This window comes from Pleuronectes platessa, chromosome 20 (genome assembly GCF_947347685.1).
Source record: "Pleuronectes platessa chromosome 20, fPlePla1.1, whole genome shotgun sequence".
Classification (NCBI taxonomy): Eukaryota; Metazoa; Chordata; class Actinopteri; order Pleuronectiformes; family Pleuronectidae; genus Pleuronectes; species Pleuronectes platessa.
In genome coordinates this window covers 19,739,490-19,755,765 of record NC_070645.1, presented here as the reverse complement: position 1 = coordinate 19,755,765, position 16,276 = coordinate 19,739,490, and the positions used below count along the sequence as shown (strand labels likewise).

The following is a 16,276-nucleotide window of genomic DNA, read 5'->3' as shown; positions in this document are numbered from 1 at the left end:
GGCGCAGCAGATGTGGCTCTCGCAGGCTGAGCTTCTCATTCGCAGAAAAGGATTACAGGAGAGCGGGGGGGCGACAGCAACGTGCAGGATGGAGAGATGAGCTAATCCTGTTTACGTAACGTGGAGCGGAGATGAGGTGAGGACCTGCAGAGGAGAAGCACACCCACCTGAGAAGCTGCAGGTTTAACAGATGATTCGAGCTAAATTACAGAGGCTGTCTGAGTTGGTGCACGTGATGAAAGTGGTGGTTTGAGCTTTTTACTTTATATTCAAGAGAGTAAATCATGTTGTGATGCACATGAGAGAAACAGCTCTTTGTTTGGCTGCTGTGCACACGTCAGGGCCGAGCAGCCTCTGTTCTGGGTGTTCTTACTTTTTACATTTTGATTTCGATATCTCAAACCCTGACTCCTCGTGGCTGCTGATGAGATAAGCTGCATCAGGAGCAACCGGTGATTTTCCTCCATACAAACCTCATCCTGTGTGTTATTAGACAACGAGCTGCAGCTCAGCCTCCTGTCACCAGAACGCCTCCTCCAGCTCAGCTCTCTCTCTTTGTGCTTCTCCTGTGATAAGCCCTGTTGTACATGAGGAAGACGAGGAAGCTGAGGCGCAGATGGTGCCGGGAGCTTCTGCCGTGTGGTCTGATGGATCTAATGAAGAACTGTACAGACGTGTCCACACATCGACACCTCGACTACACACACTCACGTGTCCCTGCCTGATTGAATCCGTACACCACCAGTGAGTTATCTCAGATGTGAAGCTCTAAAGTTTAACCTCAGTGAATTTAACGCTTTCCCCCTAAAATCAACTCATCCCTTTGAGTGCGGTGAATAAACCTCCAGAGCAAAAAAAGGAATTTGATCTCCCGCCTGCGTTTCCTGAGCCTGTGAACACGAGATATGGAGTTTTTCTTTCCCACTCTCTCTCGAGGAAGACTCTGATAACACCCGGGTGGATTGGAATCCTCTGACCCTGCTGCTGCTTTCTGGACGCCCTGCTGCGCCTCCATCATGGATCAGCCGAGCTGAATCGGAGATATGAGGGGGGGAGGAGGTGGAGCTGATGGGCAGAGCCGCCATCCAGGTGTGAAAGTGCTCACATTCACCGTCACGGTTTGGTTTATCTCAAAATGCATGAAATCCCCCCCCCCCCCCCCGGAGATCGTCTCATAACAAGGTCATTAAACCTCGGGACGCTTTTTAGAAACCTCTGCACCGAGGATGCATTCATGCCGTCTACACAACATATCATAATATTCATCCGTCTCCACTTAGATTGAGAATTGAAGGTCAGGCGGTGGAAATAAGAAGCGGCCGGCCTCAAAATTCAATTTCTGCTTCATTTCCAGACATTAACCCGTCCTCCTGTGGACATGTGACCACCACCAACCCCCCCCCCCCCCCCCCCCCGGACACGGTGCCCGACTCACACTGTACTCACTGCCAAATAAATGAGTGAGAGACCATTGATCACCCGCAGCCTGGGAGACGTGAGAGGAGAGAATTAATTAGACGGAATGAGAGATCAGAGAGTGAGGAAGACGAGTGGAGGGAGGGGGGGGGGGGGGGGGGGGGGAACGTGAGAGATGAGAGGGAGACAAAGTGAGTGAAAGAGGAAGAGAAAGAGGGCGATATGTACCGAGACGTTGGAAGTGTGTGTCTGTGGAGCGAGATACCGAGCAGCCGGCTGCAGAGACACACACACACTGTGAGGATTTACACAACTCCTGGTGTTGTCCATCAAGTCGAGGCAGTGAGTCTCCTGAGGTTCTGCATGCGTCGCTGACTTCCTTCTCCAGACTGTTTCACCCCCGTCCTCTCAGAGACAACTTCCTCCTCATCAGAGCATCGGAAACTTTTCTTTTATGCTCGTTGGGTTTTCTACCACACTCGTGTCCCTCATCAGCTTTAAACTGAAACCTGCAGATCCACGTGAAGCCATTTAACACAGACACCAGATTTAAAATTCTACTATACTGTGAAATACAGACGTTGATCAGCATTTGAAGTCCTGAAAACTGAAGGAATTGGCAAATATTCACATTTGAGAAGCTCGTACCAATTGATTCATTTATATTTTTTGCTTTAAATGATCGATATAGAATTTTAATTAATGCCCTGAATGTTCTAAATGTTGTGAAACGACTCAAAAGAAAAGTTCAACCTGTGTTTTTCTGTCTCTCTGAGGCATGTGGGGCACATGAGGCCATTTTCAGGACCAGTGGTCACCAATGTTTCCAGTCTGAGATTAGACCCCCCCCCCCCCCCCCCAGGCTCTTTGTGTGTCAATAACAACTATCATGTTCCAAATGTCTTCTATCGATTGAATAAAAGTCGATACTGCCACAGAATCATACAAAAATTGTAATCATCACTTTTAGCTATTTTTAATTCACTGCTTGAGATGGTTTATATATTTTGTATTACACTAAAGATCAATTTTGTTTAAAATCTCATTTAAAACAGCTTGGTTAAGGGTGCAACAAGAATACAACGATACGAAATACATAAATATACCAATAATAAAATAAAATGTGTATATAATGAAGGTTTAGAGTGAAGCTGCTGCTCTTATAACTCGAAGCAGCTTCACTGAACTTTTAGCTTTAAGACAAACTGGCAGCCACAGGCAGAGACAGATTGATAATGAATGAGATATATTTTATTCATCTTTTATTTTACAGTCCGGATAAAACGTAACGTGTTCCAGCTTTAAAGAGATTTTAATTTGAACCTCGCCAGTTCTCTGATTTGATGAAGTGTTCGTTTGATACGACCTCGTCTTCAGCGTTCCTCCGATCTCGACCCAGCTCCGCTTCAAAGAGAATATATCTGAGAGGGACGTCCAGCTTCAGGATCCATCAGGATGCAATTAAAGGGATCATTATTGAAAGATAAAGATTAATCAAACAAGGAGAGGCTGTTTTATCTGAAAGTCTCTGCGAGTGGAAAAAATTCAGGGCACAAGTAAATTCCCATTTCCTGCTTCTCACAACTTTATCAACAGCACTTGTAAAGAGAAAGTGAGAAGAACATGAAAACACAACACAAACAGATTAGTTTTCTGTCAATCAACTTCACGATTCCTTGAGATTACATAGAGCTAACAGAGCTAACAGAGCTAACAGAGCTAACATGGCTAACATGGCTAAACGTACCGGTGATGTAGGAGCAGCGATGGAGCAGCGTCCTTCACAGGGGTCAAAGGTCAACCTCTGGTGCGTTCACCTCACGCTGATGCAGTTGAACCCGCTCACTGCTTCTCTCTTATTCACAAACATCCTTTCTTTAAAACCTGGAATAAACTCAATCTCACGTCAGAGTGTTTATAATTATACAGGCTCATTCAGAGTGAGGTCACCTTAACTCCTGTCTCCTCCTCCTCCAGCCCACAGTGGACGGAGGATTTGATTGGCTGAAAGAGGTTGAGGCGCGTGTGGGGTTCGGCTAAATTTAAGTTCAAGGATGAGTCAGCAGATGTCAGGTGTGTGGGTTTGTTTACTCATTGTTATTTCCTCTTAGGAACTTTTCCAGTACCAACACCGGCCTTGTCAGGACCAGTAGACCTCATGAGGACCAAACTAGATCCTAATCAGGCAAAGCTTAATTTTGTCTGAGGTCCTGGTCGAGGTTAATCATGAACTGGTCTTAGTTTAGGTTCAGGATAAAGTTAAATACTGTCGACAATGAATGGAAGTCAATGCAAAGTCATTTAAATTCTAATTAAAATGATTCAATGACTGTTTACTTTGTTCTCAGTGGTCGAACTCGATCTCTCCTGCTTACTGAACACCAGCGTTTATCCTTTATACATCATGAACCTGGAAACAACAGAACCACTTAGTGCACAGATCTAATATGCATGTTCATTAGTCAGGCCTCAGCAGCACATTCCACTGCGTTAGCGCTCAGCTTCAAGGTTCATTGGTTCATTCCAGAGATACAGAGTGTTTAAAAAAAAAAGGTGGGATACTGTGGGAAAGCTGCAGCTCGTCTCCTGGTGTCTGATAACAGTGTCCACAGAACATGACTGTTCACAGCTGAGATCATAAAACAAAGAGGAGCAGTGATTCACACAAGGTCATTCTCTGCCCTCAGGACCCGCTCACTGTAAATCACCCCCCATGTTCAAGCACCGGCCAAATGCTAAATACATGTAAATGTCCTCATCACGGGGGCCGAGCCTGGTGCCCGGCCTGCAGGCTCCTGCCAGCCTGTGAGGTCCTACTGGGATGTAGAGGTCCTACTGGGATGTGGGGTCCAAACAGCCTGGGGGTCCTATCCACTGGTCTGAGTTGTCCTATTGGATTGTGGGATCCTATCTGCCGGTGGGGTCCTTTTGACCTGACGGGTCCTATTTATAGTCCTAGGTAATATCAGGTTGCTGGGTCCAATTGATTGGTGGGGTCCTACTCCTTTACAGGGTCCTATCGCTCTGCAGGATCCTATCACTCTACAGGATCCTATCACTCTACAGGTTCCTATCACTCTACAGGATCCTATTGATTGGTTGGGTCCTATCGCTCTACAGGATCCTGCCCCTTTACAGGATCCTATCGCTCTACAGGTTCCTATCACTCTACAGGATCCTATCACTCTACAGGATCCTATCGCTCTACAGGTTCCTATCGCTCTACAGGATCCTATCACTCTACAGGATCCCATCGCTCTGCAGCGCCTATCGCTCTGCAGGATCCTATCGCTCTGCAGGGTCCTATTGATTGGTGGGGTCCTATCGCTCTACAGGTTCCTTTCGCTCTACAGGATCCTATCGCTCTGCAGGATCCTATCGCTCTGCAGGATCCTATCGCTCTGCAGGGTCCTATTGATTGGTGGGGTCCTATCGCTCTACAGGTTCCTATCGCTCTACAGGTTCCTATCGCTCTACAGGTTCCTATCGCTCTACAGGTTCCTTTCGCTCTACAGGATCCTATCGCTCTGCAGGATCCTATCGCTCTGCAGGATCCTATCGCTCTGCAGGGTCCTATTGATTGGTGGGGTCCTATCGCTCTACAGGTTCCTATCGCTCTACAGGTTCCTATCGCTCTACAGGTTCCTTTCGCTCTACAGGATCCTATCGCTCTGCAGGATCCTATCGCTCTGCAGGATCCTATCGCTCTACAGGGTCCTATTGATTGGTGGGGTCCTATCGCTCTACAGGATCCTATCCCTCTACAGGATCCTATCGCTCTACAGGATCCTATCGCTCTACAGGGTCCTATCAGCCTGCAGGGTCCTATCAGCCTGCAGGGTCCTATCAGTTGATGGGGTCCTATCGGTGGCCGGGGTCCTATGGACCTGCCGACCCAGGCAGCGCTGTAGTGGGGGCCGGGAGCAGATGGGGGCCGGAGCTGATTCCTCTGATGAGCCACAGAGGTTTCAATAATTGCACTAGTTTAACGGATGAGCTCTGTTTTCAGTCTGCTGGACGTGAGAATCAGGGCGAAACGTGGATCTTGTTTTTCTTCTTGCTCTGCAGCCGCCTGACTTCAGCTCCGTGTCCTTCTGACGTCTCTCTATGTTCTCTGCTCTCTCTCTACAGAACCGACCTCACATGTTTTCATGATGTTGTTCTGGAAACTGTCGGCCGCTGCATGTTATCAGCAGCACTTGACATTGAGGTTGTAACACAGATTTAAGAAATATTGAAGTCCAGAGTCCAGATTCCTGCAGCAGAACAAAGTCAAAAAGCCACAAAACGAAACTCAATAAGCTTTAAGTTTTTCAGGGTTTCTCTTTCTCCCAATTTGCAAACCGGCAAATTTTTGAATGAGCAAACACATCAATATTAAAGTGAAGAAGGCTCAAGGATGTGGATTCACTATGTAAACACATAAAGTGGATGTTTCAAGCACTATTTTCTTATTAAATATGTGATAAATGTTGTAACACACGTGATAAACAACTTGTTCCTGTTTGTAAAGCATAGAATAGACGTCATGTTCATTTACAATATATAACATATAAAGCAACGTTGGCCGAATTCAATCCAGCTGCGTCAAATGTCACAAACTCATAGATCTCAGTCGTCTGAATGTGTTTTCATCGCCCTGTGAACAAGACTCCACGTCCATCACATCTCGACTTGACATACGTGTTGTACATTTCATCAGGCGAGAGGAGGGGGGGGGGGGGGGAAGAGAGATGTGTGTGGGTGGGAAATCATGTGAGACTCCCAGAGAACCTCCAGAGTTCTTATTTTATTTTGGCGAGGATGCGGCCTGTCACTGCACATCACCCAGACAGCCGAGCAGCGAGCACAATAGGCAATTAGAAGCTCCCAAGGAAGCACAGGAAACACAGTCTATATAATGGGGGAAACAAGGGGGGGGGGAGGGGGGGGGGGCAGTGTGGTGATGGAAGGAGGGGGGGCGGGAGACGAGGTTGCAGGTTGTCTGAAAATCACCTTTATTTACACCTCAGAGTCACCGAGGGAGTTCGTGCCGCCGCTGCTCATGAACACAATCACACTGAAGTCACACAACTCTGAGGCCTTGGATCCAAACACCATGAGGCAGACCCCCCCCCCCCCACCTCCCCCCAATCACTGCAGTGGTAGATGGTGGTGGAGGGTTCGTGATGTAAAAGTCGACAGTGCCCCCCCCCCCCCCCCCCCCCCCCCCACTGTCCCAGGTGGACTTTTGCTCAGTTCAGCGATGACCTGATTTTCCAGAAACGTAAGTGCTCTGTGTTTTGATGACTCATTCATACAAGGCAACGGAGAAAGTGGAGGTTGTGGAGGGTGAGGCGAGTGGAGGAGGGGGGGGGGGGGGGTTGAAGCATGTGTTCCCCTTCATCCATCAACCAATCAAGTGTCAGCGGCGGGAGAAAGCCTCCGCCCTGACACACGTCCGTCTCCGCCGCCTGGTTGGATATGCACAACGTGTCTGAGTAAACACACAAAAGAGGAAAAGACAAAAGCTGGATATGGCAGAAAATATGAAAATATTTCATCTCAGTATTCATATAGGCAGGTGGAGGTCGAGGCAACTAAAGGAAACAATTGGATTTATAGGCTTTTAGGGAATAATACGACTTTTAGTGACTTGATTGAAAAATATACAAATATCTCACGACTCTCCAAGTTTTGTTGTTTTGCTTCAATGATTAATAATTTTCTGTTTTTGCTTCCATTGCTTCTGTTTATATATTTTAGATTCTTCTTTCATGTAGTGGATATCATGCACATCCGGATTCAAACATGTAACTTGTAGTTATTTGAGTTAAGGCTGCAAACTTTACACCTGCAGGGCCCGCGGAGGAAAATTAGCCTCTTTGCTAACTCTGTCAAAACCGATAATCCATTTAATATTCATCCATTCGTTTCTTCCGGTCTCAATAGTATTGCACCCGTTAACTTGTGTGACATCAGAAAGCGAACAGTTAAACTGGTTTACGAGCAGGAGCCACTCAACTGGGACCAGTTGGAGCCAGAGAATATTCAGTGTTTACTCCTGTAGCTGCTGCTGCATGTCAGACGCTGCCGGGTTATTGATCCAGAGGGTGAGGACTGAAGGTTGCATCCCGCCCGCCTGTGTGTGTCTGTGTGTGTGTGTGTGTGTGTGTGTGTGTGTGTGTGTGTTTATTCAGTCTACAGTGAGGAGGAGAGCATGTCCTCCGAATGCCAATTAAGCCGGTGATGGTCAGATCATTGTCGTGCTGCGCTGATGACTGGCAGGCCTGACAGGCGGGCTGAGCCGTGCATGTGGTTCCATTAATGAATTGCCGGCGGCTGCGGCTGCATGTGGGCGGACGGAGCAGAACACTCGTCTCGTGAAACTTCTGTGGGAAACAAAGGGGGAGAGATTGGGGCCGAGTGAAGCTCCGCCGCCCTCCGACAGAATGAAGGTTTCTCTTTTCCCCTCCATTGATCTCAGAAGCACAATTTGTTTGGTTTCTGCAGAGCAATTTGTCGAAGAGCGAGGAACAAAATGTCTGGCGTTTATCTGATGGGAAGCTAAAGGTTAGCGTTACTCTCCCTGGAGAAGTGTGTGTCTCTTTTACAAACACAAACACACATTTGAACCACACAGCTCGGTGCGTCCCATTGGGCCGCCGCCAGATTAAGGCGCCAAAAGCATCAACATTAGCATTTCAAGGCGCCTATCTATTTTCATTAACTCAATCTCATATATAAGATTTTCCCCAGCTCCCCCTGGAGCCTGAAGGGGTATCAGACATTCACGGCCTCCTGGGGAGAGCTGCCACTTCAGAGCCTTGAAACATCACAGATTTAAATTCATTATCCTCGTAATTAAAGCAAATATATCAGAGACTGCTTACACTGCAGAGATACTGTCAGCATCAACTCCAGAGGGAGTGCGGCTCGGGCCTGCAGCCCAGGTGGCGTCTAACAGATTCACATGAACACACACACACAGACACACACAGACACACACACACGCACACATAAATAAATATAGCATCTTGTTAAATGTGTCCTGCAGGGGTGTCTTTAATAATTTAACCCCATATATGAGCATTCACGACAAAGTCTCACAGAACCTGATTGCAGCTACTTTTAATTATACCCTGATCTCCACATTTAATTATAGTAATTCATAAATCATCACTTTCTGCTCCCAGAGTCTACATTCATTCCTATTTACATTCCAAGGCCCTAACATGACTCATCCATAATCTAATTGAATCTCTCTGCCACGCCTCTATTCATGGGGCCCTTATATTGGCTTGGCCCTCACTTTTAAAGGTGGATGCTAAATTAAAAGCATCGCTGGTTATGGTGAAGGTTGCATTTCTATGGGATGCTTATAATAGATTCTGCCCTTTGACCCCTGTAAGGGCAGGGGGCAGCACTCAGGAGTGTTTGTGTGAAACTGTATTAACTCTGTTCTGAGGTCAAAGTAGAGCTGCATTCGAGTGATGAGCAGAAGTGTATTTGTTCCTCTGAGGGGAACCGACTGGGAAGCTGGAGATCAAGTGAGATATTGAGATAGTGAGATATATGCACGATATTGAATTAACATGATGATGAACAGAAACTCAAATTGCATGTGAGTGGAACAGAGCTATAAAACAACAGAGCAGGAGCATCAGAGCTCAAACCGGAGGAGGCGGTGACACAGAGTCCAGACAGAACTGGGCTGAGACCAGCTGAGACCCGGAGGCTCGTGTGGACGTGTTTTCTTTTCACAGTGCAGTCGGATCCAGAGCAGGCAGAGGATCCAGAGCAGCCAGAGGATCCAGAGCAGGCGGAGGATCCAGAGACGCGCGGAGGTGCAGCGGTGCCTCCTGACCGCCTGGATCCACACACCGCGCCCCGGCAGCAGGAGCCTGGATCCCGCAGTGCGCGCGGCTCTTCCCTCGCTCCTCTGCTGCACACATCGTGGTTCACTGGGAGGCTGTGGGAGGCTGTGGGAGGCTGAGCCAGCGGCCGGCGGTGGGAGGGCTCCTCCGTGTTTACTGTGGAGCGGAGGCAGAAAGCAGAGCCGCTCCTCCGCCCACTCCTCCGGGGCGCAGCGCGCAGACACGATTTCGCAACCGCCGCCGCCGCCGCTGCCCCGTTCAAATGCGCGGAGGAGCGGCGCGGAGCAGACACCCGCACTCACCCCGCAGACACGCACCCTCAGCCCCGCAGACTGGAACTGACAACAAGGTGAGAACCGCCGTCTCGTCTCCCCCCCCCCCCCCCCCAGCTGCCTTCAGACCATCTATCACACGGAGTCTGGAGGAGCAGCGGGGGGAGCAGCAGTGTTTGTGCAGGAGGCTTTGTTTTGCAGGAGCATCAGTGCTGCTCCGCTTTGTCTGCTCACTCCGGCTCGTGCACTGTGCTCGTTCACTCGTGCACGAAGCTCATGCAGGATTGGGGCTTTTATTTTTTGTGCAAAGAAATAATTTCAAATCATTTTTAATAAGCAACTGGACACATTTGATTTAGTTTTATCATTTCCCATGTTTGAAGCTTTGATCTCTGCTGTTTCATCTTCATTGTTGTGTCTCATCCTTTGTGTTGATCGTTGTCACCCATTGTTGCTCTGATTGATTCAGTTAAAACCAGTTAAGTCAACTTTCATCATCATAAACAGTGTTTCTTTGTGGTTTTAATGTCTTTATCTATTTTTTTAAAGCATCTTTGCTTTCATCCACCTCTGGGGTGGGAGCTGATGATGGAATTGCCTCGTTTCCTTTTCTCACAGTTTTTAAAATGCAGAATTAGAAATTGATCAGAGCTCCAGCTGTGCCTCGGGCCGTGCACGTCCCCCCCGCCTGGGTTTTGTGACATGCTTTTTAAAAAATGGGTCAAATGAGGGAGGCTGGAGGTTGGTGAATGGAACTCTGAATCTAAATTTAAAGTTGGGGTGAATACCACTTCCCTCGTTTCCCATTGCCTTTTGTATTTCCCTCTTCCTCCTGTAATCCCCTCGCTGACTTACTGCAGCTGGAATCACTCCAACGTTCAGGATGTGTCAAGTCTGACTTAATTCTCTGTGAACTTTAATGGCCTGCAGGATTACTGTGTTGGAACCGGAGCTGGTGTCAGTGGGATTTCTGGTTCTGCGAGTTTCGCTGCTTCCTCCTCGTCTGTAAAACCTTTTCCTGCAGGTTTCTTTATGTGTCGTGCATTGATATTTTAACCATACCTGCTACAGGAGATGATATTAATGCGCCATCAGATTTCCGTCCTCCTCACGGGATCCTTGAGGTGATCATTAGACAGATTAGCCCCAATATCAGTTGCACCCGGTCAATTTATTGCACCGCAGGAAACATTCATCGTCGATCAATATCCTTTGTTTGCCTCGGCCCCCTCAGGGCGGTTGCACGTCCCTGGTGATGCACTTCGGGGAAGGGTGGGGGGTTAAAAGTCCGGAGATTGTCCGGGTCCGACTCGACCACAACAACAGGAACATGTGGAGAACCTTCAGGCGGGGGGGCGGAGCCTGGGACCTCTTCAACGGAAATAAACAGAAATCTGACCTGAAAACACGCAAATATTTCACAATAAAAGCAAAAAGGTACACGTCAACAGTATTTTCCTCTTTCAGGAGAAGGTCAGGAGTTCGTCTGAAAGCAGCTTATCAGAGGGGATATTTCTTCTAAGTCTTGTAATCTGCTTTAAATGGAAAGAAATCCCAGTCTAAACAAAGTGAATCACAGCGAGACGTTTGTTATCTACCATCACGTCTCCATGTTGATGTTTTCAGTTTCGTGCCGAAGCAGAAAAACACATTTTCTTGCTCCGGCCTCAGACATGTGAGGTATTCACGTCTCCTCTTGGTTTCACATCGTCGTTAGCTAGATGCCTCCGAGGGGCTGGGCTGTGTTGTTTGGACAGAACATGGAATCTGAAGACGTCACTGTGGGCTGTGGGACCTTGAGATCGTGGCCTGATTAAGCAGCGTCGAGGCCCTGAGGCTCAGCTCCTCTCTCCGAGGCGGCGGGTGCAGTTTGTCTGTGCAGGGACACCGCCCCCCCACTCCAGATCCAACATGAACTTACTGAGGTCTGTGCAACAGAACGAGGAAGTGCAGGATGTTTAAAACTGAATCTAAAGACCAAAGGTAGTAGAATACGACCCACTTTGAAAAGGGCACTCCACCAAATGTACACGTTAAGATCTGTTAACTCCCCGGCCGGTCACACCAGTTGTATAACGTGTCTGTGGGGGGGGTGAAGCAAAGTGAGTCAAAATAATCCTCCTGATGATATTATCCTGGTAACGCGTTGAATTTTTGTAGAAAAGCAGAAAGACTTGAACAGACGAGGGTCTAATGCACGATTTGAATTGATTAGATGATGAACGGAAACATAATAAGCTGCTATTGGGGGGGGGGGGGGGGTGATGAATCATATGAAGTGGAAGTCGTTGAATGATGATAAATATTCTCTGATTCCATTCTCTTATTGATCATCCTAGAAAAGATGTTCTTGGGGTTTTGGAGTTTTGTTGAAAGTGAACAAGAAATCTGAAGACTCGTTTTTTGATTAGTTTCCCCCCCCCCTTCAATTAAGCAATTAATGAAGCAATTAATTAGAAGGGAAATCCAGCAAATGAATCGATGATGAAAGTAATCGTTGGTTGCAGCTGTGGTTGCATTCTGGGAAATGTAAAGTAGGCTCTGGGTTAAAGTCTGGATGTTCTTATCAAACTGATCTATGTTTGTTTTAAGGTTTTGACTTTAACAAAAACTTCATATTGTTCAACTGGAGCAGGTGGAGTCTTGTCATCCATGTTTATTCACCGTCTATAGGTCTGATCCTTTATTTTGGACAATAATTAAATGAGGATATTGAAAATCACGACCAGCTGCAGCCTCGGAGGGGTCAAAGGTCAGTTCCCGTCCCTGTGTCTCTAATCCAGTGAAGTGTGCAGTGCTGTCCATAGCTGAGCTGGGATCAGTGCTGGTGACTCCCGAGCAGACGTTGTAGTAACAAGTACAAACAGCTCCGCATGCTCCAGGAACAACAGGAAGTCAGAGCGAGTCCAGGACTGTTCACACGTCTCAGTGCGACTCTGTCAGGGAGATAATGAAACTCTGGTTTACGCTCTGTGGCTTCAGGAAGGTTTTCATCGCTGCTCTGTGGAAACAGCCGCTGATTTATAAAGCATTCCTCCAAACAACAGTCACATGAATTCACAAGTTGATTATTTATTGGACGGCTCTGTGGAGACCTGTCACCGCGCCAGGTTCCGGAGTTTGGCAGCGAGGGGGGGGCGGGGGGGGGGCAGTCAAAACAAATCTGATTGCACGCAGCACTTAAAGTGAAACGTGATGGATTTGAGTCGGGCCATTAGTGTGTTTACACAGCTCCAGATCGGAATCAGTGTCTTCAACAGAAAACCGTTGCTCCTAATTCCTCCAGAGCCACGAGAGCTCAGTGCAAACAGGATCTAACTCACCTGCTCAGATACAGTAAACACACGAGCTGGAGTTAAACCTCTCTCAGGGTTTTTTGGGGCGATTTTCAAAGCTTCTCTGGAATTTCACGAAAAACATTGCAGTCTTTGTTTTCAGGGAAATGTCCCGAGCAGAGGAGCAAAGGTCTGGAGCTGCAGAGAAATCCTTCTAAATGCATCAGTTCATTTATTATTTGCTCACATTGTTGGAACAAGATAACAACATATTTGACTTTTGCAAAAGTGTTTGAATTTGGGGACGTGAACATGAAACTCAACCTCTGCTGTGCTGAGTTCTTTCCACTCAAATTGCATTTTGGAGCTTTTTTTTCTTGATTTTTAAGACGAACAATTGTTTGTTTTCCCACACTTGCCCAAATGCATGCTGGGATATCATCGAACTCCCCTCAAGAAGTTGGACGAGATGACAGCTTCCCAAAAATGATGCCAAATTACCTCAATCGCCCCCTAGTGGCCTCCTCCAGTAGTAAATTCTACTCAAAGGTGTTTTCTTCTAGTTCTTATTGTGTTCATCGTTCTGATATTTGGCTTCACTTCTGGACAGTGGGAGGAAGATGAACTCGGGGCGTCCATCTTGACTCACAGTCCATGACCCCAAAACCAATGAGGTGACATTTCAGATCACGCCAGGCGTCTCACTTTGTGGCAACAGCTCGTCCGAGGTTTTGAAGATGTCAGAGCCTCTGTGCACAAACACAGTGAGACATAAATAATAGTTTTTCCCCAACGCGCACGGCTCCCTGACCTCAACCCTGCACGAATCCTCTGGGATGAAGTGAAACGCCGTCTGGGAGCCAGACCTCATCACTCATCATCAGGGCCGGACCTCACTGAGGCTCGTGTGGCTGAATGGGAGCAAATCCCCGCAGACAAGAGTCCAGCCTGCGGAGGAGAGAGTGAACCTTGAAGGGTGGAGGATGTTAGAGCAGCAGATTGATGACCATTGTCCTGGAATCACAGGTTATGTCTTAATATGAGCCTCATTATTACCCCCTCTTGTCCGAGGTGGCAGAATGAATTCCATTGCATCTCATTTTGTCTGTTCTCTGTACATGAAAGCTTCTGTTCATTTAAATTCCCACTGATGTTCCGGAGGCGACGGGGCCTGTGCTCCGCTAACGAACAGGAGCTGAATCAATTAGGCTTCAAATTAAAAGCACATTAATTTGAAGGAACGACATCACGTGAGAAGAGCAGCAGATTAAACAGAACCTCCAGAGTTCAGTCTCTGGAGGAATCTGACGCCTGGTTTCACCTGCAGCTTCCAATATTTGCTCGGTTTTCTCAAACAGCAGCGTGACCCCTTGTGCAAGCAGGTGGAAGGGATGAAGGGAAACAAAGGCTTTAAGGAAAGAAGCCTGAACCGAGCTTCATGTGTTTGTTCCATCATGGTTCAGTTTGATCCAGACCCAGAACACCTCTTCTGCTCTGAGGAACCGCTCACACCTGATAGAAAGTTGTTAGAAAGCGTCCTCATACGAAGTCTGCACCCGACTCCTGCTCATTAAACCCTCTGGATAGCTCTGGATAAAGCAGAGATGAAACAAACCTCGATCTTCTATTAAACCTCAAGATGCAGTTATTTGTTTTTACGGGGAAACGCTGAAGTCTGGATTTTGCGGAGCATGCAACTCAAACTTGTGAGTGAGCGTTGTGACGCGGTGCAGCTCCTGCCGCCTGCGGTGGAGTCTCTGCTCCGGTTAAATAAATACGACAAGCTGTTCATTAACTAGATCAATGATTTCACGTGAGCCTCAAATTGAATATGTCGAGCGGCTGCTGAGGTCGGCTGACGGAGGATTCTCCGCCCGCAGGCGAGAGACGAACTTCTCCATCAGCAGATTTGTTTGGTTGTTTTTCTGGAACCTCTGTGGAGACTTTGGATCTGGCCTCGCTCGCCCTCCATACATCATTTCCCACTTTATTCTCTCCCCACTTTCCAAAAACTGCACCTCGGCTGTCTCCTCCATTAATTCCCCCCGTCCCCCCCCCCCCCCCTCCCGAGACGGCGTGCACCTTTCCCTCGGCTTCATTTGCATCTCGGCTCCACTCGGCTGCCCAAGTGCTTTCTGGGAGTCAGGTGGCTAATTGGTTCCCATCTGTTGGGAGAGAGCAGCCGTCAGCCTCAGGAGTTTTCACCATATTGATTTAGTTTAGAGTTCAAAGTCTCATCTTATTGATAAAGAACTATTTATTTATGCTTTTTTAAAATGATAGTGGCTTTATTAGCAGGTAGTAAATTGTTGTTTTTTTTTTCTTTTTTTTTTTTTTTCCAGATAAAAACGTGAGTTTATTTTTTTTTTTTTTTTTATATTTTTGTTTATTGGAAGTAGTTCCACGAGATACAACAATATAACAGGGAATACTTCCATCTTACATTTTTAGTAAATTGTTGTTTAATGATCGACTAAAAGGGACACTTGGATTCATGAGGGACAGTGTGACCTCTGGAACATCTGGACTGAACTCAGGTTCCACTGCAGAGCTGTTGTGTTGGAACCAGCTGCTGATGTGTGCACAGAATTCAAAGTAAGGTAGAGAGAACAACACAGTGAATTTGTGACATTTTCATTTCCTGCTCTGCTGCAGCGGTGTCCTCTGTCTGAGTCTAATGAGGCTGATTGGATGAAGGCGTCCTCGTCTCAGTCTGATTTCACCACCTCTGCCCGCGGTGCGTGAGACGCTCGGCTCAGCAGAGGAGGAAGTGGCCGGGGCTCTGACCTCAAAACAGGAAGTGACAGGCAACACTGAAGTGCTTGTTCGCAGCAGACTCCCAAGAGACACGTTGGCACCTGATGTTAACACAACTAATAGTTTCACTCGGACCAGCCTGGAAACGATCAGCGCTCATCCACACGGAACCTTTACTGCACATGTTCAACTTTCAGTATCAAGAAGAAGAAATAATTATAATTATTGGGATACAACGTGAGTACACATCTTCTCTGCCTGGTTTATTCTGTGAAACAAAAGTTTTCTTATCTGCAAATATAAACGCAGATCTGTGCAGGATTCATCACGTCTGTATCATCTATATTCTCCTGTTATGATCCATCATCATATCAGTGCATGTTCAGCTCCTACTCGCTGCCTGTGGTCGGTGAAACCTCATGATGTTCTCCGCGGCCTCACCTCTCCTCCATCTCCTCACCTCTCCTCCAGCTCCTCACCTCTCCTCCATCTCCTCACTTCTCCTCCAGCTCCTCACCTCTCCTCCAGCTCCTCACCTCTCCTCCATCTCCTCACCTCTCCTCCAGCTCTTCACCTCTCCTCCAGCTCCTCACCTCTCCTCCATCTCCTCACCTCTCCTCCAGCTCCTCACCTCTCCTCCATCTCCTCACCTCTCCTCCAGCTCCTCACCTCTCCTCCCGCTCCTCACCTCTCCTCCATC

General features: G+C 47.5%; 1 protein-coding gene across 2 annotated transcripts in view; it reads left to right on the top strand.

The window, feature by feature from the left end:
* Positions 1–9,489: 9,489 nt before the first annotated feature.
* Positions 9,490–16,276, top strand: part of rnf152 (ring finger protein 152) — a 12,837-nt gene continuing 6,050 nt past the window's right edge. Inside the window, exon 1 of one of the 2 annotated variants that reach the window (XM_053412831.1) lies at positions 9,490–9,621. The gene's annotated coding sequence lies outside the window, so the exon portion shown is untranslated. Of the gene's footprint in view, positions 9,622–15,498; positions 15,814–16,276 lie in introns of those variants that run through there. The other variant, XM_053412832.1, reaches the window with a different exon arrangement.